The 23,297-nt window shown below is 45.3% G+C and overlaps 1 protein-coding gene, 1 long non-coding RNA gene and 1 other non-coding gene across 4 annotated transcripts in view; 2 read left to right on the top strand and 1 right to left on the bottom strand.

Moving 5' to 3' along the window:
- park (E3 ubiquitin-protein ligase parkin) overlaps positions 1-23,297 on the bottom strand; it is a 651,541-nt gene that overhangs the window by 46,326 nt on the left and 581,918 nt on the right. The gene's annotated exons all lie outside the window — the stretch shown is intronic.
- On the top strand, positions 435-13,027 carry LOC139052810 (uncharacterized). 2 transcript variants are annotated; one of them, XR_011510072.1, is made up of 5 exons: positions 435-939; positions 1,772-1,814; positions 2,646-2,745; positions 4,465-4,533; positions 11,711-13,027. It is a non-coding gene; the product is annotated as an uncharacterized lncRNA (long non-coding RNA). The 2 variants fall into 2 exon arrangements; XR_011510071.1 differs by having other exon boundaries at positions 436-939; positions 2,646-2,751.
- On the top strand, positions 6,971-7,045 carry TRNAS-GGA (transfer RNA serine (anticodon GGA)). Its single transcript has one exon. It is a non-coding gene; the product is annotated as a tRNA-Ser (tRNA).

Genomic DNA, 23,297 nt, shown 5'->3' with positions numbered 1-23,297 from the left:
CACGAGGCCTAAACGGGCGGGGAGCGCAGCGCCGCAAGAAAAGAGCCGGACTGCTCCAGTCGGGGACCAGACGAAGAATGCACTTTTATTTCTCTGAGGGGAAGCAGGAAGGCAGCTTACAGCGTTTGGCGCTGAGCGGCGCCCTAATGTAAAGACCCAAAACCGAAACCAGAAGTTAACACAGGATACCACATCACCTCTCCCTTGAAAGGAAAAATGCTCTACTCGCTCTCCTCGCAACAAAAGTAAGTTACGAGTGAAAGAACACATGTTAGCACTGTAACATACATGATAGTGATGTCATCTTTACACAATAGAAAATTGTATCTTTGGCTTCCCCCTTTAAAAACGCACAACACTGAATATGAGTTATTGCACTCCAGATCTGCAGTTCCACACTGTAAACACAAATGAGCCCATATGGGCGTTTTAACAGTTGATATGCCATTTTTCCCCTCTAGCCTAAAATGAGTACTCCCACGAGAAGAAGTAAAATAAGCTAGAACCATTATTATACCCCCGGCCCCATTTGAAGGGCCATTGCGGTTGTAAAATGGGGGTTTTCAAGGAATAACGGTGGCGTACGGGAAAGTGGGAGTGTTGAAATACACCCATATCTGAGACAAGCCAAATATAGAAAAGAATAACTCAGCCGTGACCAACAAGGCAGGCAGCCGCAGCGACAATTTCAGTAGGATTATTTCTGCAGTCACATTCGAAATATCCCGCGCAATGTGTGTCGGCGCTGTTTTTCTGTTCGGAGTAGCCGCGCCTTGGCGCTGTGTGTCGGAACGGTCGGAACTACGCGCGGAGGAGCCCAAGTCTTCGGAGCGCGCGCGCGTACGTTGAAAGCCGCAAAGGGGCAGCCATTGTCAGCGGCGGCGCATTCTTCTACCGTGGTTGTTGTTTCTCACAGCATTGAACCCCCAAGACTCCACGGTAAGTGACTTCGAACGATTATTACACGTTCTATGAGTGTGCATATGTTCTAAGTGAAGAGACGCGCTGATATGACTTATTGAAGGTCTCAGTACAACATGGCGCGACAGTTGGCCGTCTAGAACCATCTTGCACGATCTCTGTGTTTCTTCGAGCTTTGTCGTAATCGAGGTGACTTGAGTGTTTAGGGTCAAGCGAGTGTACTTACACATTAGAATTTTACATGATGAGGGACTGTGCCGCGTCTTTAATAGGATGGATGTGAACATTCGACATGCTCCCCGAAGCGCAAGCCACTACCATAATAGTTATGTGCAGTGCAAGGTGAGCTAAGCTTCGCTGCCTAACCGCCGCCTGAAAATGCGGCGGCTCGTTAAGGGTTTACTGCGGTGCGCGTGTGTGAGTGTTTGTACAGCGATCATTTGAGCGAGAACCGGCGGCGCTTCTTTGTGCGCGGTATCTGCTAGCTGGCGCGTACGCGGCGCCAGTCCCCTAGCTCGTGCGATTGTGTGCAGTAGGTCGCTCACTAAGCGCGCATTGTGCAGATTTGCCAGTACGCTCCGTGCTATCGTCTGTGTCTCTTCGCGCCCACGCCGCTGATTGTGCAGGGAGTGTGCGACTGCGGCGTGTAGCATGTAGAGCCTGCGCCCGTCGACTTTGATCTACGGGCGTGAAATGTCGGCGGCGCGTTTGTGGTATTAAAAGCGTGTGGTGAGCTTCCAACGGCACTACGGGTCAACGCCGCATGAACTGCCGGTCAGAGTATAAGAAACGCTTTATAGTTTATAGTTAGCGTACTGCTTGGCGGTAACAGTGTCCTTCTTTGATTCAGATTACTGGATACGCCGTCACTTGAACCTCGGCGGCCGGAGCAGGTGAGTACCAGTGGCGCCGGCGCCTCGGCGGCCAGAAAACGACGCCTGTGCCGTGACGAGATATATCAATTTACGCGATAGAATTGCCGGCGATGGCTCGTACGGGCGCGTCGCTCCATGGCTGTGTTCTTTGCTGGAGGCCGCCACTACGCCTGCCGTGCACATACTACGCTACATCTATACAGTCGATGCTAGTGCAGTGTTGTTATTCAACAGCTGGCGCTGTGCACTGGATACCTGGACTTGTTTAATGTTTAATTACTTTGCTGCTGTGCCGTTGGGTATTGGGTACAGATATTGAGTTTTGAATTCTAGGTGCCAAATTCACACAAAAAAGTGGCGCTTTTCAACTCAGGATCATATCACACATCATAGCATCATCCTATATTGCACTAATATTAACAACAAAATTTCTACTGCTGGTGAAAAAAGAAAGGCAGACCGAGCAACCTGTATCTGTGAGAAAAATGTGCTTGAAGTCTGCCATCGTCTATTATAAAAAGGTAATGCCTTGGTATTCAATGTCAGTAACACTCATAAGTTATGCATCCTTTTGTGTGAAATAATTTGTCTTAGAAGCCATTCATTGTAAGGGATCAGTAAACATCTCATAGCTTAAGTAGTGCATAAGTGTATGAGTTAGGCAAAGGTTTTAGTTTGTAAAGAGCAAAGCCATTAAGGTATAAAATTTTGGCAAGCTTAGTTTAGCAATAAGCTGACCAATATACAAAACCTAATGTAGCAGCAGATGCTCTCCAAGATAAACTGGCGACCAGCTTTTTCGTGTTCTATGTGATCATTGTAATGTCAACTTTTTCTCTTTTATTTCAGGACTGTGGTTGCGGCCGTTTCGTTGCCAGCTGTGAGGATGAAGCAGCTTCATAACCGGAGATCAGTCGCCTCCCATCAGTTTCCCTTTTCAGCAATAGAGGTCTTGGTATGCTCTTACCTAGAGTTTACTTTTATTACCCTATATGTTTTAAGTGCAATGGCTAGTTTAGCGGCATCACTTAGAGTGATTGGTGTGACACCTGTTCCATGGTACGTATGCAGATTATCCCACGTAACTTTAGAAAACTTAAAAAAATATGCATATGCCACCTAGCTGCACAGAACCTAGGTAATGTTGTTTCCTGTCTCTTGGAAATACTTAGATTTTCTGCATTTTGCCTAATTACCTAATTATTCTTAATCAAATAATCAACTCAGATATTATAATTAGATAAAAAGTCTCAATTATAAAATTGTAGTGCAACGTGAACATTTTCCAGTACAGCTTTCTGTGGCTCAATATGTGCTACATAACGTGTTTGTAGGAGCATGAAAAAAGCCTGAGAATCCCGCAGAGTGCCTTGAGTGTGTGTGTGACAGCACCTGTGTTGTGTGTTCTTCCTTCAGTCCTCGTCTTTTGCGCTGTACAAACATGTCGACCTCAAATGGCCAGTCCCGTGGCAGCTTTGCATGTATTTGAGTGTGTGCCCTGTATAGGCATGTGTGTTCCAGTAAGAAAAAAAAATACTGAAGGAGCCTAACGTGATGTATTTCAGGACAAGTGTATGATGTAAATTACTATGTGAAAATAAAATAGGAAACCGAAACAAGACTTCACAGTAGAGATATGCAGGTGTGTGCATCAGCATAATGACGAAACCCTCGTGCAAGTTTAGAAAAATATTCATTAAGTTAGTTTCTGTCATTCTTCTCTGTCACATTATTATTGCAAAAATGTGCTCTTTAGTATTGCACCATTAAAAACACAGTTCAAATACATCATTTGCTGGCACCTTCACATTCATAGCAACATAGAGAGGAATGGTTAAAAATTTGCTTTGCTTCTCTGACCTTCATTTTAGGCCCTTCTCATGTTTGCTGAGCTTCTTAATGTATCATAGACACCCTCCAGTGTTTACAGGCAGCTTGAGCACATTATGCCAGATTGTGGAGAAACTGCAGAGGTCGCAGTGTCTATAGCGGTGCCCGGTATATGCAAGTTTCTTGCATGATGCATTATGCTCGGTACCAATATTGTCAAGACAAAATGGCTAAAGTACATCCTTAAGAGTCTTAAGCGCATTTGGATGACTTTACAGCATGTAGCAAAACAAGAATGGGAACTGAGGTGCTTAATTTTTGTTCATTATTACCATATGGCACCAGCATGCAATGAAGACAAAAGAGGAAGAGAAATGAAGTGCACCAAAGGACAACTCTATCCTGATGGGAGCTGCATTCACATCTGCATGATGCATGCAATCTTTGAGTTATAGCAGCAGCTATCCACCTGTTCACTTTGTTGCACATTTGTATTGTTTATGTACTAAGTCTGGCCCTGGAAGTGTTAGGCAGTGCCACTTGTGGCGTTGGTGTGGCATGCAACACATCCTTCTAACCACAGGTGTCATGTATTATGTGAACCTAAGTTCAATTCATGTAATGCACAAAAGTTCCATTTGAAAGGATGTGCCATATTTGTCACCATTGCCATGAGTAGCACTGGCTGACAGTCACAGGGCGAGACGTTAACCTTGCTCAGCTATTATGCAAAACTATTTTACATACAAATGTAGTAATTAGTATACATGCCAAAAGCATCACAGAATAAAATTTTTGATCCGCATCTTACAACGATTGTTATTTTGCTTTACCTCAGGATGCCTTTCTACCAGTGTTGCATCCTGTGACTGACCACTCCTACGATCTCGGCAGAATCGTTACGCAGGTGTGTTCTTTTGCGATTCTCAGTACTGATATTTTGTAGTTTACGTTCCATGTAAATGCACAGATCCAATGAAAAACAGGTTAAAAGATGAACTCACAGGCACTGTGTCCAAACGTTTGTGAGGAAGGAAAATCTTTGTTACAAGTTGTAATTATAGCAACACAAGAGAGTGTGCACATCAAACCACTAGTACCTAGCAAGCCTTATACACAGCATTATACCGTAGAAGCCAAAACATCAGGCGAAAACCTGTACTAAACTAGGGACTGTATTAAAACGTTTTGGAGGCATGAAGTATTTCTTGGGTTACTCGGTCTAATTGCTTGAACTGAACTGACGTGTCCTGCAAAGCAGTTTGCATTCGCATATGATACAATCTGCAGCAAGATCTGAACAAAGGGCTGCAATACTGTAAGGGCTTCCTATTGAAGTAGCAACCAGTCTTCCCAGTGTACTGCAGCCTCAGGAAAATGAAATGTGGTACACTGCACCACATGCACACACAACAAATTTTAATCCATAAGCATCGTTACACTGTGCTTGTGCAGGACTGGGCAACTGGCTGTTTGTTCGTGACCGAAACAACTACGTACATCAAGACTATACTGGGAAGCCACTATCTTTTTCAGTTGGTGTAACAGTTGATAAACATATGGATTTACATGAACATTTTGTCTGCCACACTTTTCATTGTCGTTTTTTTGCGCTCTTGCTTTGATGGCTGGGAGACATTTCAGGCTCGCTGAAGAGACAGGTAGCCCAGTAGCTGCCCTCACAAAGTTATTTGATTTTTAAGAGCCAACTTGCTTTGGACAATGCTGAATAACACATCAAAAGGCCCGGGATTATTGACGAGGTTAGAATGACTTTGAAAGAAGTTTATGAGTGTTTTTTAACTCTGATCTGTCTGCTGAGACCAAATCATGTCAGCTTTTAATGAAGCAACGTTCAGGTTGGAAAACTGCAAGGCTGTGTGGGTACTCAAACAACATCAATGCTTCAGCTAGCTGAAGTTGCTCCATGACATCAAGGCAGAAGCAAATGACATGGCAAAGGAAAGGTTGGTGGACAAAGGACTCTTGGTGGCAATTATGTAGGTTCAAGGGCTATTGCACTGAGTAAGAAAATGTGTTCCCGATACAGCGTGAACATAGTGTTAATGCTGAAGAACAAACTGGTACCATCTGCCTAGTCCTACACAAGCACGTGCACAGAAAGGGATGCCTGTTGGCCTTGAGGGCCACCACTAGAGAGATCAGCTGCTATCGCTATGACATAGAATGTGACATCAGATGACTATAGTTCACACATTTGCTGCAGCTTGCTGGCTGGGCAATTGAAGCCTTGATTGTAAGGTTGAAAAGTTTCAATCTCAAGGTGGCAATTTAGTTGTCAACTCTTACAGCATGGTTCACTACTCAGTGATGCAGTGCTGGACATATTCGACCAAGCCTGGTGCGAGTTCTCATGAGTGCCTATGTTCAAGCTGCCGCTAGATACTTAGTTGATAAAGTCACTGAAAATGAAATATGGTCATCGAAAGAGTCATGAAAACGATGCACGCAAGGTTTGTAGTGCGCTCACTTGGTATGACATTAGTCAAAACACCCTGTGTAGATGTTCCAAAAGGACTTCTTGGGCAAGTTGGTGCTTAGATTTCCTAGGTATACTTTGTGGCGCAAAATACATTTCTTGAAAAGGGATAGAAGAAAGGAAGACAGTGAAGTGCCAAACTACCAACTGTTTAATGACAGCCTGAACAAACGTATAGAAGAAAATACAACTTCCGCTCAAGCGCAGGGAGCCTAGGTGCGACAGAACAGCATGGTCGCGATAACATACTTTGGATGAAGCACATTTGAAGCACAGGGAAAATCAGACATCCACCCGTTCGTAGCAATTGCTACAAAGGAAACCCATACGGATTCCTCGAAAGAAAGGCCTCATAGTTGAAGAAAAATTCGTCCTGGTCCCGGACTCGAACTCGGGACCACCGCCTTTCCGGGGCAGCCGGTCTACCATCTGAGCTAACCAGGATTTTCCCTTTATTCATTACGTCTCTCCACCTTGTGGGTTTCCGCAGAACTACTACGTCAAACTCTTGCCTTTGCTTTGTGTTGTTGACAAATTCGACTTCTCCCTGCCATCTGCTAGCCGCCTGGTTAGCTCAGATGGTAGAGCGGCTGCCCCGGAAAAACGGTGGTCCCGGGTTCGAGTCCCGGACCAGGGCAGATTTTTCTTCAACTATGAGGCCTTTCTTTCGAGGAATCCGTATGGGTTTCCTTTGTAGCAATTGCTACGAACGGGTGGATGTCTGATTTTCCCTTTATTCATTATTTCTCTCCACCTTGCGGGTTTCCGCAGAACTACTACATGAAACTCTTGCCTTTGCTTTGTGTTGTCGACAAATTCGACTTCGCCCTGCCATCTGCTAGCCGCCTGGTTAGCTCAGATGGTAGAGCGGCTGCCCCGGAAAGGCGGTGGTCCCGGGTTCGAGTCCCGGACCAGGACGAATTTTTCTTCAACTATGAGGCTTTTCTTTCGAGGAATCTGTATGAGTTTCCTTTGTAGCAATTGCTACGAATGGGTGGATGTCTGATTTTCCCGTTATTCAGGAATGAAGCAAATTCACTCTTTGCACTAGCCTATTGCAGAAACAAAATATGACAAACTGAGCTTTTAAGGGGGCCCTCAGAGGGGCCCAGTCCATGTGTGTCTTCATTTCTAGCGCAGCTGAGCACATCTGCAGCCTGCACACCCTGTTCTAGAGGTGATCTGCTGCGTGTGGAAAGACTAGATGTGCTGATATGGCGTGGTATTGTGTGCACAGTCTTCCCACGTGTTTAGTACTGGGGGTTGCATAATCTGTAGTTTCAGAGATGCATTGAAATGAGAGACAGACATAGCATTCACCTCCACTGCCAGCACTTTTCATGATAGTGTCGTCCCACTGCGTGTGACAGTATCAAAGAGGACAGAGTGGACAAAAAAGCAAGGCTGGGTTTGCTTCATACTACCTATGTGACACACCGTAAAACCATATCTTTATTCGCTGACTCTCAAATTGAAAATTTGAAGTCGTACTAAATGGCTTTGTATTACTGGGAGTAAGGGTAAGCTGCAATGGCAGGATTGAAAAGACTAGTAAATCTCTTCAGTTAAAGTTATTTCTTAGCATGTACTGTTCCAAACATGTAGAGATAGGGAAATTCATATCAGGCTATCATCATACCTCACAAGGAAGAGATTACACTAAACAGGTTTATTAATTTCCTTAGTGGTGATGCCTCACATTGTTTTTTCCTTGGACCAAAGGGACTGCAATGTTTTTCCGCCTGCAAATGATTGCATAGTTTTCAAAGATAATTCCCTCCCTGCTTTGTTCGCTTGATTTGACTAAGTTACATTACACATAATGTATATCCCCCTGCAACGCCAGTACAGGCGAAGCAGGTACTAAATGAATAACCACAAAAGGATTTGGGGGCAAGCAAAAATGGCATTTGCAATAAAGATATGCACAGATGTCCCGTCAGTGTTGCTGTCAAACAAGAAATTGTGATATTGAGCGACTGAGCAAAATAACTAAATGTGTGCTTGCCGAACTATAGCTGGCATTTGCACCTTGATTGTGACTTAGCTACCAGAAGAAATTTGTTTTGGCTTGTTCTTTTTCTGTTAAAATGTAGTTTTTTCTTTGTTTACTTTCCTTTGGGTTTTTGTAGCTATATCATGTGCACATGTGACCAATAATGCCATCTGGAAGTTAGTGGTTGTCGGTATTTCTCACTGCCTGTTGTTGGTTCAGTGTGTACTAAAGTCAAAAGAGCACCGACCAGTATAAACCAGTGTGTTGAATTTGTTTTCTTGTGTTAGTGCGAATGATCTGACTGGTTATGTGTCCAAATAAGCAATTAGATTATGAAAACAAAGTTCATCAGAACATGTCATTCGTTTTACTTATAATTACCTTATTTCAACTGCAGAACCCACATGTTCAGGCATGTAGATTTAAGTAGAACAAGTCTTTTTGCGATTGTTAGTTCTGAACAGGCGAGAGCAGTGCTAAGGACTCAAAGTGAGTCCACATAGATAAATGGCATGGTGCACTGTGCACGGACCTGATAATTGATGTGTTTTTGCAACAGACAAGCAAATAAATATCTAGTAACACCTTGTCAAAGGCACGAAAGCACATAAAGAGGCAGGGGTTGGCCACATACAAATGTGCCTTGGTTGTAGGTTTGTTAACAAGCATGCCACTTTCCTGTAACTTCAGAATACAGGTGCTGCACTGACACATACATCTCTTTTTTATTATGCGAAGCATACTAGCCGCACAACCATGCTCTTCCTTGCTGCGCCGCGCGTGGCCGCGTAGCTACCATATGACGTCATAACAGCTGCAAAAGCGGAGGCTCAACTCGTGCGCTCGCTTGCGGCCGCGTAGCTACATAGCCGGGTCTCAGCTCGTGCGCTCGCCTGCATGAGTTGTTTCTTCGTCTAGCCAAACCAAATATAGCCAAGCAACAGCAGTTCACCAGGCTAAACAGTGGTTCAACAACTAAAATAAAGGCTAGTATGCTTCGCATCCTGGGTTTAACCTTAGCTAAGCCACAGCCATTTTTTTGTGGGATTTGGTTAGTTTCGGGGTTAATGGTTGCTGCTTTCGCTAACATGTTGCACTTGTGATATTCGGGACATCATCTGTACTATTTACAGTGTATGTACCCTAATGGTCACATAGTGGTGCTTAATCGTGAAGGCTCTCATTCAAATATTGCCTGGTCTACATATGCTTTTCTTCATGCCAAAAAAAATAAGATATACTGCGTTTGTGTCAGAAGGAAAGAAACTGAGTGGTGTCTATTATTGCACATAAATCTATGCTTAGTTGCGTTAACATTTTTGCATAATTTCAACAACTTATTTGGTGCATTTCTGTAACATTCACACTCTGGCTGATCCACTTAGGTGTAACGAATAATAAAGGCAGAAAAGTAAAGCATTCCAGTGGATTTAACCTACTGCTGTTGATTCTGTTACCTTTTCGCAGCTTTTCTTTTTGGAAAAGCATATGTACAAAAGCACGTTTTGAGCAAATAGGCTGCTGTTTGCGAGGCTTTGCAAGCGTCACTATAACGTGACAAAAGCAGTGTGGCCATTTGGTTATACAAATTCTGGTGTATTGGCACCACAAAAAGTAAACGAAGAAAGATATGTACGCATGACACAAGCGCCGGATCTCACTTCAAGCTTTAAAATAAGGCAACGCAATATTTAATAACAGGTGGAGACATTATGTGATGGTATCTGTTAAAAGAAATTCTTTATGCAGTGCAACTAATGGATCACTGATACATTTATCATTCTTTTTAAATGTTGCAAACCACAATTACGTTGCATGTTGTCAGGTCATAATATCTCGCTACAACGCAAGTTTTGTGGAACACAGGACCGCGGTCACATTCTTTGCAGCATTTACCATTGTGTGAGGGAGGGTTGTTTCACACAGATGACTCATACTGCCTCAATCTCCCTGATTTCACATTAATAGAGCATCCCATCTGTCCAATGTAGGCACGGCCTTGTGATGGCAGCAGACTACGCAACGCTTGCGGCCTAGCTCACTAGATGCATATTGTGCTTCAAGCCACAACCAACCTCTTCCTTTTTTTGGCTTCTGCCTTTTGTTGCAGCACAAAACTCTCCTAACAAGGGCCTGAGAAAAAGGATTTGCGCAACTAAATCAGGCATGACTAGGGAATATAATGAATGAGATGATGAAGTAAAGAAGTGGTTGCAGTTGTTTGGTATGCATTTGGGATTTTCGTGAGTAATTGTGTAGCTGGTCCCTACGGGCAAACATTTTTTTTTTGTATTAAACATGTGAAGAGAGATTTGCTGTGATGAGAAAAAAAGACTGAAGCCAGGAAAACAAACTAATTTGTTTGTTGCGTGCAGCACAATTTGCAAGCGTTGCACTGCGCAACGGAGGTTATGTACAGTCTGCCATTCCTATCCAGTCATGCTTGCATTGCATAGACACGCATTGTAATAATTTGAGATTGAGGCTAATGACGTTTGTGTGCAACAACTCTCATCCGCACATTGTGATACACTGCAAAATAGAGTGGTTCGTTCCAGTGTTCTTCGAAACTCGTTGCCAGAAATTATGAGCAAATGTACATAAGATAATTAAGCTTTGGCAGATTAGCGTGAAAAGGACAAATGCATCAGTCATTCTCAATTAAATTGCACGAAGAATTTGTTTTTGAATTAATAACGTCACTTCGTGTCACTACGTGTTGTATATGTCTGTTTTCTTATTAAAGCCAGAGTTGAGGTTAAGCACTTGTGTCCTGCATGTCTTTGTCTTCGTTTGCTTCTGTGGTGCCATTACACCAGAGTAAATCCATGACAGGAGCTGCCAGTCCATGCAGTTATACTACATTGGGCTTAGTACGGCTGGCAGCCTGAATGTGACGAGTGCGAAGTAGCAGTAGGAACTTCAGAAGGGTAGAATTTTGTGTCAGTTGGTGGCGCATATTATAGTATGGTGAAGCGCTATAGATGAAACAGTGTGAGGCGAGACAGATGGGAAAGTACTACAGAGAACCTTGAAAGTTTACTGGAAAGTTATGCTGCAGCAGGACAATGCGTGCATTATCCTGGTGCAGCAAAATTTGCCAATGTTCGTAGTTGTCAGTAGCACTTCCCCATTTACATTACACTTCACCATACACTAATAGCAGTAACAACAGCAACCAACTGACCCAAGCAATAATCAGTGCCCACAGAATTGCCAAATTGTAGGAGAAATGTTTCAGTGTAACACATATTGTTAACTGACAAGTAAATGGCACATATATCTGCAAACCGATGATCAAGTGCATTTTTCATGCACATACATTATTTCGTACAACTGCTTCCTGCTTTGGTTTTTTATGGCTTTTAGGAAGCATTCCAAAGTACTTAACTGTTTGTCTGTTCTAATATTAAATCTGTAGTCAACCAGCACTATGTGTCATTACTGTATACGCCCTTACTTCGTCAGTGTTCTTCGCGCTGTTCCTAACTAAATATGAATAACCAAATAACCATTTTTAAAAATTTTTAGGTTATGAAGAGATTACTCTTAATATGTAATTAATTAGAAAAATTTTCCCAATTTTAGGAAGAAGTCCGGCTGGCCCCAAGCCTGGTGTGAAATGAAGAAATGGCACTCCACATCAATTCATGTTTACTTGTCGTCATAACCAGTCTGTTAGCTTAATTTTGGTTCTTCTTATTGAATGCTCAAGAAAGGTACCAACTCTGTCATTCATTGAAAACGAATTTTTGCACTTGGGGACGCAGCCATGCACAAAGCCTTTGAGCTCATTAATATTTTTATTCTTAAAGAAACTGCAGCTCCTGCGTGGAGCAATGGGTTGAATAAGACGAGGGTAAATGAAAAGATGGCGACATTAATTGTCAACAGTTGTCCAACAAAAAAAGTCTCAAGCTGGAGCCAACATCATTGCAAGGGAACCAAATGGCTCCAGCCTGAGACACTCGTTGTTCAACCTGGCAAGTCTCCTTGTCGAAATATTTCCTCTAGCCTGAGACCTATATCCACCCTCGACCAACAATACACCCATACATTTGGCAACCCATGGCAAGGTAACAAATTCACATTCAAAGAAAGAGAATGTAGTGTGCATCCTGGAAGGTAGCATGAACAGTATTTTATTTACTTAATGAAATGCAGGTTTGCTATCCAACTACTTTATTTCGATCCCCATTTTATAACTGGACAGCATGGTTCCTCAGAGAGAATATTTATTCAAAGCTCACACAATTTTGCTCCTGTATGTCCGTTAAATCTGTCCTGGTTGCTACACTACCAGCCCTGTCTGCAATTGCATAGCAGTGTTTTGAGTATGCATCCCAATTCAAAAGAATAGTTAGGCATCTACCTCAGAATGTCTGCTACTGCGTTGCAGCTCAAATTCTATATCTAGGTGGTGACTGTGATGCCATGTGCTTTTTAAATAAGACCAATATGCTATCTGAAGTGCAATTAAATGCAATCTCAAATGACCTCAGCGCGGGGAATGACACAATTGGAAACCAATGTGATCAGGAGGATTTGATTTCTGAAAACAAGGCACTTAAACATGAGAAAGCAGTACTAATCTCGTCTAAAGATGCTGTTATTGGGTATGATAGGGGAGTTACTTGTTCGTGGCTGCATTTGCAGCATGTTACAATGCTGGCTTTATATATTGCACTGGGTACAGTGAAATGTCGCTGCTTGCACAATATTCAACTAAACATGGTAGCCATGCTAAAGTGTCCATGCAGAACACAACTCATCCACTATTAAGGACTGCAGTGGAACCTTCATAAACGAAAATCGCTTAAGCGAAACTGCCGCTTAAACAGGACACCATCCTGATGGTCGGTTGGCTCTCTGCAATGTCTCGCACTAAATAGAATGCCTGGTAAATGGAACCAATTTCCCCGGCCCCTTGAGGCTCCATTTAAAGAGTGCCCACTGTAAAAATATAGGGGGAATCCTGTTCAGAACTTTCGCAAATCTAGTCGTAAACAAAACTGCATTTCAGTGGGAGTGAAATGCAAAAGCACCTGTGTACTTAGGTTTAGGTGCATGTTAAAGAACCCCAGGTTGTCCAAATTAATCCGGGGTTACTCGCTACGCCACGTCTCATAATCAGCAGGTGGGTTCTGGTTTGTAAATACGGTTTATATTTAATAGCCTGCTCGGAAATACAGCCCAATAACTACACTAAATTATGTAGCTTGTTTGTGTGTTGAGTCCCAATTTCTTAATTTAGTACTTTGACATTTATCATATTTGTGTGCTAGTCCATGCAAAATACCACTGATCAGCCTCATTATACAAGCCACTGTTAATTCAGAATGGCTTAGTCAAGCAACTTAAACTTACAGCACAAACACCTAAGACGGACCACAAAAGGAACATACGACACATCGAGGCTAACAACTTTATTTCTCCGTCGTTGATGCAATATAAACCCTAGACCACACAACCGTGCAGGCACTCAGATTAGATTACAGAGATCTGCCAAATTATCACATAAGCAAACGTAGGAAGTCAAATTCAGATGGGTGCAGGGACAAAGATATCTCACTGATGCAATTATCGCCTTGCCTTTTTATGTGGGAGGCCTCTATGGTAAGCCGCGCATGCTCATTCTTGCTTTTGCCTAGAATCGACGTTCCGTCAAGTTGTGCCTCACAATTGTTGCAAGAGTTTATATACGCACCAAGGTGCGCTGCTCTATCTACATTTTTGTTTACTTTTTGCGCATGTTCCCTGAGTAGCTCATTGACACAATGCCCTATCTAGCCAAGCTATATCTTACCACATGAGAGTGGAATGGTGTAAACCACGCCGACAGCGCGCGACACGTATGAAGCACTATGCCGAATTTGGCCTCCTCCTCTGCTCTCTCCGCAGGTGCGTGAGCATAGCTTTAAAAGCTTGTTCGGCGAAGAAAAAGCCAAGGGAACACTATGCCTGCAAGCAACTCCCTTGAGTTGATAGATGACCTTATGTATTTAAGGGACCATGCAGGAAACATGCGCAAAAAAGTAAACAAGAATGTAGGTAGAGGAGTGCACCTTGTTGCGCATGCAAACCCTTACAACAATTGTGAGACACGACTTGATAGGACGTCGATTCTTGGCAAAAGCAAGAATGAGCATGCGCAGCATGCCTTAGAGGCCTACCACATAAGAAGGCAAGGCGATAATTGCATCAGTGACATATCTTTGTCTCTGCACCCATCTGAATTTGACTTCCTACGTTTGCTTATGCGGTAATTTGGTAGATCTCTGTAATGTAGTCTGTGCGGTTGTGTGGCCTAGGGTTTATATATGCATCGATGACAAAGAAATAAAGAAGTTGTCAGTTAGCGCCAGTGTGTGCCGTATCTGCCTTTTGTGGTCCGTCTTAGGTGTTTGTGCTGTAAGTTTAAGTTCAGAATTATGTACCAACTAGGCCCAAATGAAGTTTTACTGTTAGTCAAGCAAGCTCAATATATAGTCTGTGCAAAAGTGTGGAGTGTCAGTGCAAAGTAACAGTTCAAACACATGGCTATGTAGTTACAGTTCAGTATGAAACGAGATAAGATTTCTTAGCATTTCTTTCATTTGCTAATTTCATTGTGTTAGGACATGCAGAATACTAGTAACTGGCATGCATGCTTACTATGTACAGTATTCTTTTTTAAAATGAAGACAATTATTTTACTGGGGCAGAAATTTGCTTTCTTTTGGGCCCGAAAGTGAACATATATTTCTTACATTTGGTGTTTAATAAATTTTCTTTTGCTGTCAATGTGTGTCTCGTGCATTTTTCCTTTCAGCAAGTAGCAACTGCTCTCGAAGGCGTTTGCTGGCCTCGGAGGCACTTCCGGTAACTAGCATTTTCGATAGGACGATTGTATAAAAGCTTTGCAACGAGGGGCTCTGTGATCAGCGAAAGGAAAAAATGAAGACGGGCGGTGACGGGTTCATTCACCATTGGACCACGTGTGCGCGTGACTTGGTCGATTCAGCGGTGGCCGTGTGCCGTCGATTGGACCACGTGCGGCGAGCCCGCGGCGAAATGCTTCGTGGCGGTACGCCGCGCCTATGCAGCAGCAGACGGAATACCGGAGGCCACCGTGTCGGACGCCGGCGTTCGCTCCGAGCAGGTGCGACGCCTGCTCGGGTGGCAGCTCACGGACGGACGAGTTCCCTTGAGCCTTGATCGCCGGCGTTCGACATTTCGGCCTGCGGCGTTCCGTCTGGTGCTGCGTAAGCGCGGGACCCGTGCCACCAAGCATTTCGCTACGTGCTTGCCGCACCTAAACTAAAATGCCTTTAATTCCTTCACAAAACTCCCATTGTACCTTCCCGTCAAATGGGGGTGAAGGGGGTGAAGTGGGCGTATTACGGTACCCCCGTTGTGTGCCCAATCAATGCCCATGTCAATGGGAGTTTTATCGTACGCCCATTCAATGGGAGGAAAAAGATGTACAAAAGGGAATGCGCTAGAGGACAAGCAAAAAACGCCCATCTGGGTGTTGTTCTGTTTACAGTGCAGTACCCGTCTTGGGGAGGAGTGTCGCACGGACGTTGAGGAGACTGTTCAGCACGGGGGGAACCCGGAGGTGGTGGTGGTGACACAGGTGGTTGCAAAGAAGGGGTTGCAGCAGGAAAATGAGTACCAGCACGAACTGGAAGAAAAGCTGGAAAACCATCGTCAAAGGATGTTCCGTCATTGAAATGACTCCTTTCATTTGTTCCCTCCTGACGTACCGAGTACTTCACCAGTTTAGACGCGTTCCAACGCTTGACATTTTCAAGCTGGAAAGTACTTCGACCTACTTTGCGGTAAATCTTGAACGGACCCGAGTATTTAGGATCGAACTTTCTCAAGTTGCGTACTCGAACAAGATCTCCTGGACGAAATTGAGGAGATTTTTGGGCACGACGACGGTCCACGTACGTCTGAACACTTTTGGCGTAGGAGCCGCATTCGCATGCAATCACCTCCTTAATGGTCTGGAAACTATACTCGGTATCCTGATCCCAGGCAAACGGTTGCCCTTGCTTTAGCAGTTTCTTAAGCGGCTTTACCAATTCATCGTACTGCGCGATCAGTTTAGCGTAGTATCGCGTGACACCGAGAAATGAATGCAGCGACTTCTTGTCAGTTGGCTGCGGTGCCTTAACAACGGACAGAACTTTGTTTTCCCGCTGCGAAATACCGTTTGCAGTGCAGACTTGCTCACGGAGAACCCGAGGTTGAGGACGCAGTTTCGCGGAGACCGGTTGCACTGACGCTCGAAGATGAACGTCGTGGATGAAGTCATTTGCAAGTCCCGATTGTCTTGAGTACGGCTGGGCGAACTCTGTTGGAGCGTTGTGCGGAGGAGACGGAGGCTGAACGCTTGGGCCAGCTGGAAGTACTGATACTTGACATGTGAGCGAACACTCTTGAATGTCAATTCCCAAAGCTTGAATGGCATCTAAGCCCAGAAGAGAAGTGCCTTGGTTCGTGACGTTAAATGTCACTGCTGCAGCGTTGTTGCGACACTTGACGAGCACAGAGAAACGTCCTGAATGCAGAATTTCTTGCTGCGAATAATTCTTGAGTCGAACACTCGAAGGAGATAATGGAAAAACCTTGAAATGTTGTTCGTATAGGGAGCTGTTCATCAGCGACACTGTAGCTCCTGTGTCCACGAGCAACGTAAGTGTAGTATTCGCAATGAGGACTTCGGCGCGAATTGTTGCCGGACGGAAATTCGGTGCTTGAATTGTAAGCACAAACGGGACTGTAGAGGCTGATTCTGTATCAGCGGTAACGGAAACAAGCTGCGTTCGAGCAGGAGGCTGTCGTTGCGTTCGGTTCCTCGACCGGCAAACCGAAGCGTAATGTCCCACTTTCCCGCACGCACGGCAGGTAACGTGCTTTGCCGTACAGGCTGAATCGGATGCGATGTGCTGAGGTGAACCACATCGGTAGCAATGGGGTGGGAATTCTCGACTGGCTTTGCAGAGTTCGGGCCGGGCGTCACGTTGGCCGGCCGCTCGAGGATGCGACTGTCCGCCACGCCGTTGATCGTCATCTTGAAGGCACCGGGTCGAGCGAGAAGGGTGGCGGGAACCGCCATCTTGCGCGCCCGGGCGAGGAAGGTGATGGCTGTCGACGCCATCTTGGCGTTGCGTCGAGACGTGCTGAGCAGACGAGCTGTTAAAGGCTTGAAGGTCTTTGTGAACTTGCTGTACGGCTCGTCCGATTTCCTGGGCCTTCTTGAGCGTGAGGGACGCTCCTTCGTACAGTAACCTTTCTCTAATTCTTGTTGATGCGACGCCTTGGAGGATTTGGTCGCGAAGGGACTCGTCGTACCAAGCGCCGAACGCACAAGCAGGCGCTAGCCTTTGTAGCGCGGTGACGAAGTCCTGGAAGGTTTCTCCGGGTAGTTGCTTCCTTTGCCGGAAGATAATACGGTGCACCAGGGGGTTGGTGCTTTCTTCGTAGTGCTGGTCGAAGATGCGGAGAACGTCTTCGAACGTAGTAGCCGTCTGGTCCGTTTGCGACGCGAGGTCGTAGTAGAGACGCTGCCCCTCGAAGCCTAAGTTGCTCAGTAAAATGGCTTTCTTCCTCTCGTCTTGTAATGCCTCGCCTCCGGTTGCCTCGAGAAACGTGCGAAAGTAACGTTTCCACGTGAGCCACGGTACCGCAGGAGTGCCGGGTAGCGCCAGGAAAGGCGGCATGTGGGGTACGAACGCCATGCCGGGCTCCGAAAACAAAGGCGGAGGAGTTGCAGTTGACGGAGGAGACGTAGCTGCGGCGTCTTGCATGCCGGAAGCAGGAGGAGGAGCAGAAGTAGTACGGCAAGGGCACGTAGGAAGCAGAGTAATTGTTTACCTCGTCGCCAGTTTGTTGTAGCTTCGACGGGGCGGCCGGACGGAAGGGTTACGGCATGAGGCCTAAACGGCCGGGACGCGCAGCGCCGCAAGAAAAGAGCCGGACTGCTCCAGTCGGGGACCAGACGAAGAATGCACTTTTATTTCTCTGAGGGGAAGCAGGAAGGCAGCTTACAGCGTTTGGCGCTGAGCGGCGCCCTGATGTAAAGACCCAAAACAGAAACCAGAAGTTAACACAGGATACCACAGTAAGCTTGGTGAGGTGACCAGATAGGGGCTGCAAATTGCAGTTGTGGCCTTACGAAAGTGTCATAAGCGATTTGTCTGGTGAGGACAGGAGCATCACGCAGGTTGCGCTTAAGATAACCGAGCGTACGTGAGGCTTTAGCAGTTATTTTTTCGATGTGCGCAGACCATGACAGGTTAGGTCTGACTCGTATGAGTTGGTGAGTGTGACGGGTTTCTTATCAAGTGAGTAATCTAGAGCGAAAAATGTATTTTTGTGGGTGAATGTTATTATATTGCATTTATCAGTGTTTAGAGTCGTTTGCCAAGAAGAGCACCAGTGAGTAATACGGTCAAGATCTCGTTGCAGAGCGACGTGATCGGAAGGTGAGCAGATTTGACGATAGATCACACAATCGTCTGCGAACAAGCGAATGGATGACGTTATTTCGGATGGCAGGTCATTAATACAGATCAAAAAAATTAATGGTCTGAGTACGCTTCCTTGTGGTACACTAGATGTTACATCGTTGATACTGGAAATAAAGTTATCGACGAAGGTGAATTGCTTCAGGAATGACAAGAAATTTCGTATCCAAGATACTGTTAGGGAATCGATGTTTAAGCATGAGAGTTTAGCTATGAGACGGCAATGAGCAACGCGATCGAAAGCCTTAGCGAAATCTATGAAAATGGAATCTGTTTGTATGCCCTTATCCAGGTTTAGGAAAATATCCGCAGCCAATTCGAATAGTTGCGTTTCACATGATAGTCCTTTTCTAAAGCCATGCTGATGTTTAAAAAGCACTTGTTAGTTTCCAAGTGATTTGCTACGTTTGAAAAGATTATGTGTTCTAGTAACTTACCAGGAACGCTTGTTAGTGATATTGGGCGGTAATTCTTAACAGCGCTTTTATCGCCAGATTTAAAGAAAAGTATAACTTTACTGACCTTCCAGTCATACGGAACTTCCCCTGTTGAGAGGGACTGTTGAAACAAGGAGGAAAGGACTGTGCTAGAGGATACTACGGTATATTTTAAATTTTTGAGTTTATACCGCCCATGCCGGAAAAAGTTGACATCTTGAGGTTGTTGATCAGCTCAGCAATACCAGTGGTTGTTATACTGATGGGGGCCATGTATGTATAATCGAGTTCGATGGGTGTTGGCATTTTCGAATGGTCTTCCTTTGTAAATACGGACGTGAAGTAATTGTTAAAGATAGATGCTGAAAGCTCTCGTGCAATTGGCAAGCCATGGCTATCAAGCATTTGTGAAATGTCAGAATCTAACGGGAGAGATCGTTTTCCAAAAATTTTTTTGGGTTGTTTTGAAGCAGTGATTACAGATCGCAATAGAAATACTTTTGCTTGGCTTGACGCAGGGCATCACAGTAGGCTATATCACAAGACTTATGTTTGCTCCAAGACACAGGTGTGTCAACACGTTTGGCCGTCCTGTAAAGACGCTTCTTTTTATTCTTTAGAGTAAGAATAGCTTTACTGAACCATGATTTCGATGAGATAAGGCGAAATGACCCTTTGATATAAGCGCATGTGCTAATTCCATTAACTTTTCTTTGTACAGACATTAATTGTCGTTTACTGCCTCCTCAGAAAAAGTTGCTAAGAATGAGGACGTGAAGCTTTCCATAGCATTGTTAATAGCGCTGACGTTTGCTCTTTTGTAATCGAATACTTGTTTAGTTTTCAGGTGACGTGAGCATGAAGGTGTATGAACTGTGAATTGTAATAACCGGTGGTCACTGAACCCATCCGTAAAAGTGATAGTGTTAACCCTCTCGGGCGCAGTGATAGAACAAGATCCAAAATGTTATTGATACGAGTAGGCTGGTTTGTTAATTGCACAAGTGAAAAATCAAGCGTTAGTTGAACGAACTCACAAGATGCACGTGATTGGCCTCGCAACTTTTGCCAGTCAATGTCTGGAAAGTTAAAGTCACCAAGAAGAAAATTATCAGCTTTGTTATATTTGGATCGAATAGGCGCAATGTTATCGTGTAATTCGGAAACGAAATTATAGGAGCTATCGGGTGGTCTGCAGGATACACCATAAATTGTATTCGATTGGTGAAATGTTACGCTGACCTACAGAATTTCGAGACTGGATGACATCGACACAAGAAATGACGTGATATGTTTTTTTTTTATGGCGAGCGATACCCCACCACCTCTTCTGCCGTCCCTATGTCTGCGATAGATAGTGTAAACATTAGAACCGAGTAGAACTTCAGCATCCGTAATTTCAGAGCTGAGCCAAGTTTCCGTAAGTGCCAATATGTCATATTCACAGTCATCTAAGTGTGACGAAATTTCATTGCGTTTAGGAAGAATGCTACGAATGTTAGTTAATGATATGGATAGGGCGAGGGCACGATAGGCTCATGAGGTGAATTAGGTATTTTCTTAAAGGCACGTGTTCCCAGCCTAGATCTTTGCTGTCGGATGCAGCGGCGGTTGCTGCATCGTATGTGTACACATTGTTATCGATTCTTAGTTTATCGAGGGTTGGCTTAAATTGCACCTTTTTGGTATTTGCGAAGTCAATCAGTTTGCGCCGAGCGATACGGGTTTGCATAGAAAAATCCTCACGAACAGCAAAATTAGTGTTCTTGAACTTGTAGCCTTTTTCTATTACGCACTGCTTATCCTTAAAAAATGCGAACTTGATTATGACCGGTCTATTCTTCTCGTCGTTGTATTGACCGAGGCGATGCGCGCGGTCTATTTGAGCTGGATAGATAGTGATACAAAGGTGTTGGTTACATATGTCAATGATTTTTGATTCTGATGATGACCACGATTCGCTTTTGTCATCTGCGATTCCAAAGAATAACAAGTTGCAGCAGCGAAGTCTATTTTCTGTGTTTTCACAGCGCAATTGTATTCTCTTTAGCTTTGTGGAAATGCCTTTAGCTATGATCAGTGATTCGGGCGATGTATTGTTGAAAGAAATTTTCATTGAAACAATATCGATTTCTACAGCCCGGAGCTTAGTCGACAACTGCTTTAGCTCGACATCAACTGACGCCTGCCAATTCTTTAGTGCTCGCACGTCATTACGAATCTCGTCCTGGCCGGATTCAATACGTTGGAAAGTTGCGAGAACGTTATCCAGCACATCCGGCCCGGGGTTTGATTCTATATCACCGGATAGAAGTAGGCGCAACCGACATATGCATAAAGAAAACAAGTTTTTGACACGCTTCAGTAACGACAGTAACTCACTTGGGCACGACACCACAAAAAGACAGCGGTCGCTACTTTTCAGACAAGAATAGCGGTTCAAGTAACCAACCTGAAACGTGAGCACGGGTGAGCACTCCATGTCCGAAACAGTGTTGTGCCCCAGCGCGGCGGATGGGGATGGTCGTTTAAATACGGTGCAGCCAATGCGGTCAGCCCACGCAGTTGGCTTTCAAAATCCCGGTTGCCAGCAGATGAAACGAGTGCCATCCAAGGCTGGCAGTTGCGTGCCATTCATGAAGCAGTCAGGTGGCTGCTTCCAGATAAATGGGCCAGTTGCGCACAGGGCAGCAGGAAACGCCAGCAGAAGGGACACCTGAAACGTGAGCACTCCATGTCCGAAACAGTGTTGTTCCCCAGCGCGGCGGATGGGGATGGTCGTTTAAATACGGTGCAGCCAATGCGGTCAGTCGAAGCAGTTGATTTTGAAAATCCCGGTTGCCAGCAGATGAAACGAGTGCCATCCAAGGCTGGCAGTTGCGTACCATTCATGAAGCGGTCCGGTGGCTGCTTCCAGATAAATGGGCCAGTTGCGCACAGGGCAGCAGGAAACGCCAGAAGAAGGGACACCTGAAACGTGAGCACTCCATGTCCGAAACAGTGTTGTTCCCCAGCGCGGCGGATGGGGATGGTCGTTTAAATACGGTGCAGCCAATGCGGTCAGTCGAAGCAGTTGATTTTGAAAATCCCGGTTGCCAGCAGATGAAACGAGTGCCATCCAAGGCTGGCAGTTGCGTACCATTCATGAAGCGGTCCGGTGGCTGCTTCCAGATAAATGGGCCAGTTGCGCACAGGGCAGCAGGAAACGCCAGAAGAAGGGACACCTGAAACGTGAGCACTCCATGTCCGAAACAGTGTTGTTCCCCAGCGCGGCGGATGGGGATGGTCGTTTAAATACGGTGCAGCCAATGCGGTCAGTCGAAGCAGTTGATTTTGAAAATCCCGGTTGCCAGCAGATGAAACGAGTGCCATTGAAGGCTGGCAGTTGCGTACCATTCATGAAGCAGTCAGGTGGCTGCTTCCAGATAAATGGGCCAGTTGCGCACAGGGCAGCAGGAAACGCCAGAAGAAGGGACACCTGAAACGTGAGCACTCCATGTCCGAAACAGTGTTGTTCCCCAGCGCGGCGGATGGGGATGGTCGTTTAAATACGGTGCAGCCAATGCGGTCAGTCGAAGCAGTTGATTTTGAAAATCCCGGTTGCCAGCAGATGAAACGAGTGCCATCCAAGGCTGGCAGTTGCGTACCATTCATGAAGCGGTCCGGTGGCTGCTTCCAGATAAATGGGCCAGTTGCGCACAGGGCAGCAGGAAACGCCAGAAGAAGGGACACCTGAAACGTGAGCACTCCATGTCCGAAACAGTGTTGTTCCCCAGCGCGGCGGATGGGGATGGTCGTTTAAATACGGTGCAGCCAATGCGGTCAGTCGAAGCAGTTGATTTTGAAAATCCCGGTTGCCAGCAGATGAAACGAGTGCCATCCAAGGCTGGCAGTTGCGTACCATTCATGAAGCAGTCAGGTGGCTGCTTCCAGATAAATGGGCCAGTTGCGCACAGGGCAGCAGGAAACGCCAGAAGAAGGGACACCTGAAACGTGAGCACTCCATGTCCGAAACAGTGTTGTTCCCCAGCGCGGCGGATGGGGATGGTCGTTTAAATACGGTGCAGCCAATGCGGTCAGTCGAAGCAGTTGATTTTGAAAATCCCGGTTGCCAGCAGATGAAACGAGTGCCATTGAAGGCTGGCAGTTGCGTACCATTCATGAAGCAGTCAGGTGGCTGCTTCCAGATAAATGGGCCAGTTGCGCACAGGGCAGCAG

The sequence above is a fragment of the Dermacentor albipictus genome, unplaced genomic scaffold, assembly GCF_038994185.2.
Source record: "Dermacentor albipictus isolate Rhodes 1998 colony unplaced genomic scaffold, USDA_Dalb.pri_finalv2 scaffold_36, whole genome shotgun sequence".
Taxonomy (NCBI): Eukaryota; Metazoa; Arthropoda; class Arachnida; order Ixodida; family Ixodidae; genus Dermacentor; species Dermacentor albipictus.
Note: the sequence above shows the minus strand (reverse complement) of the source record. Positions and strands in the feature narration are given on the sequence as shown.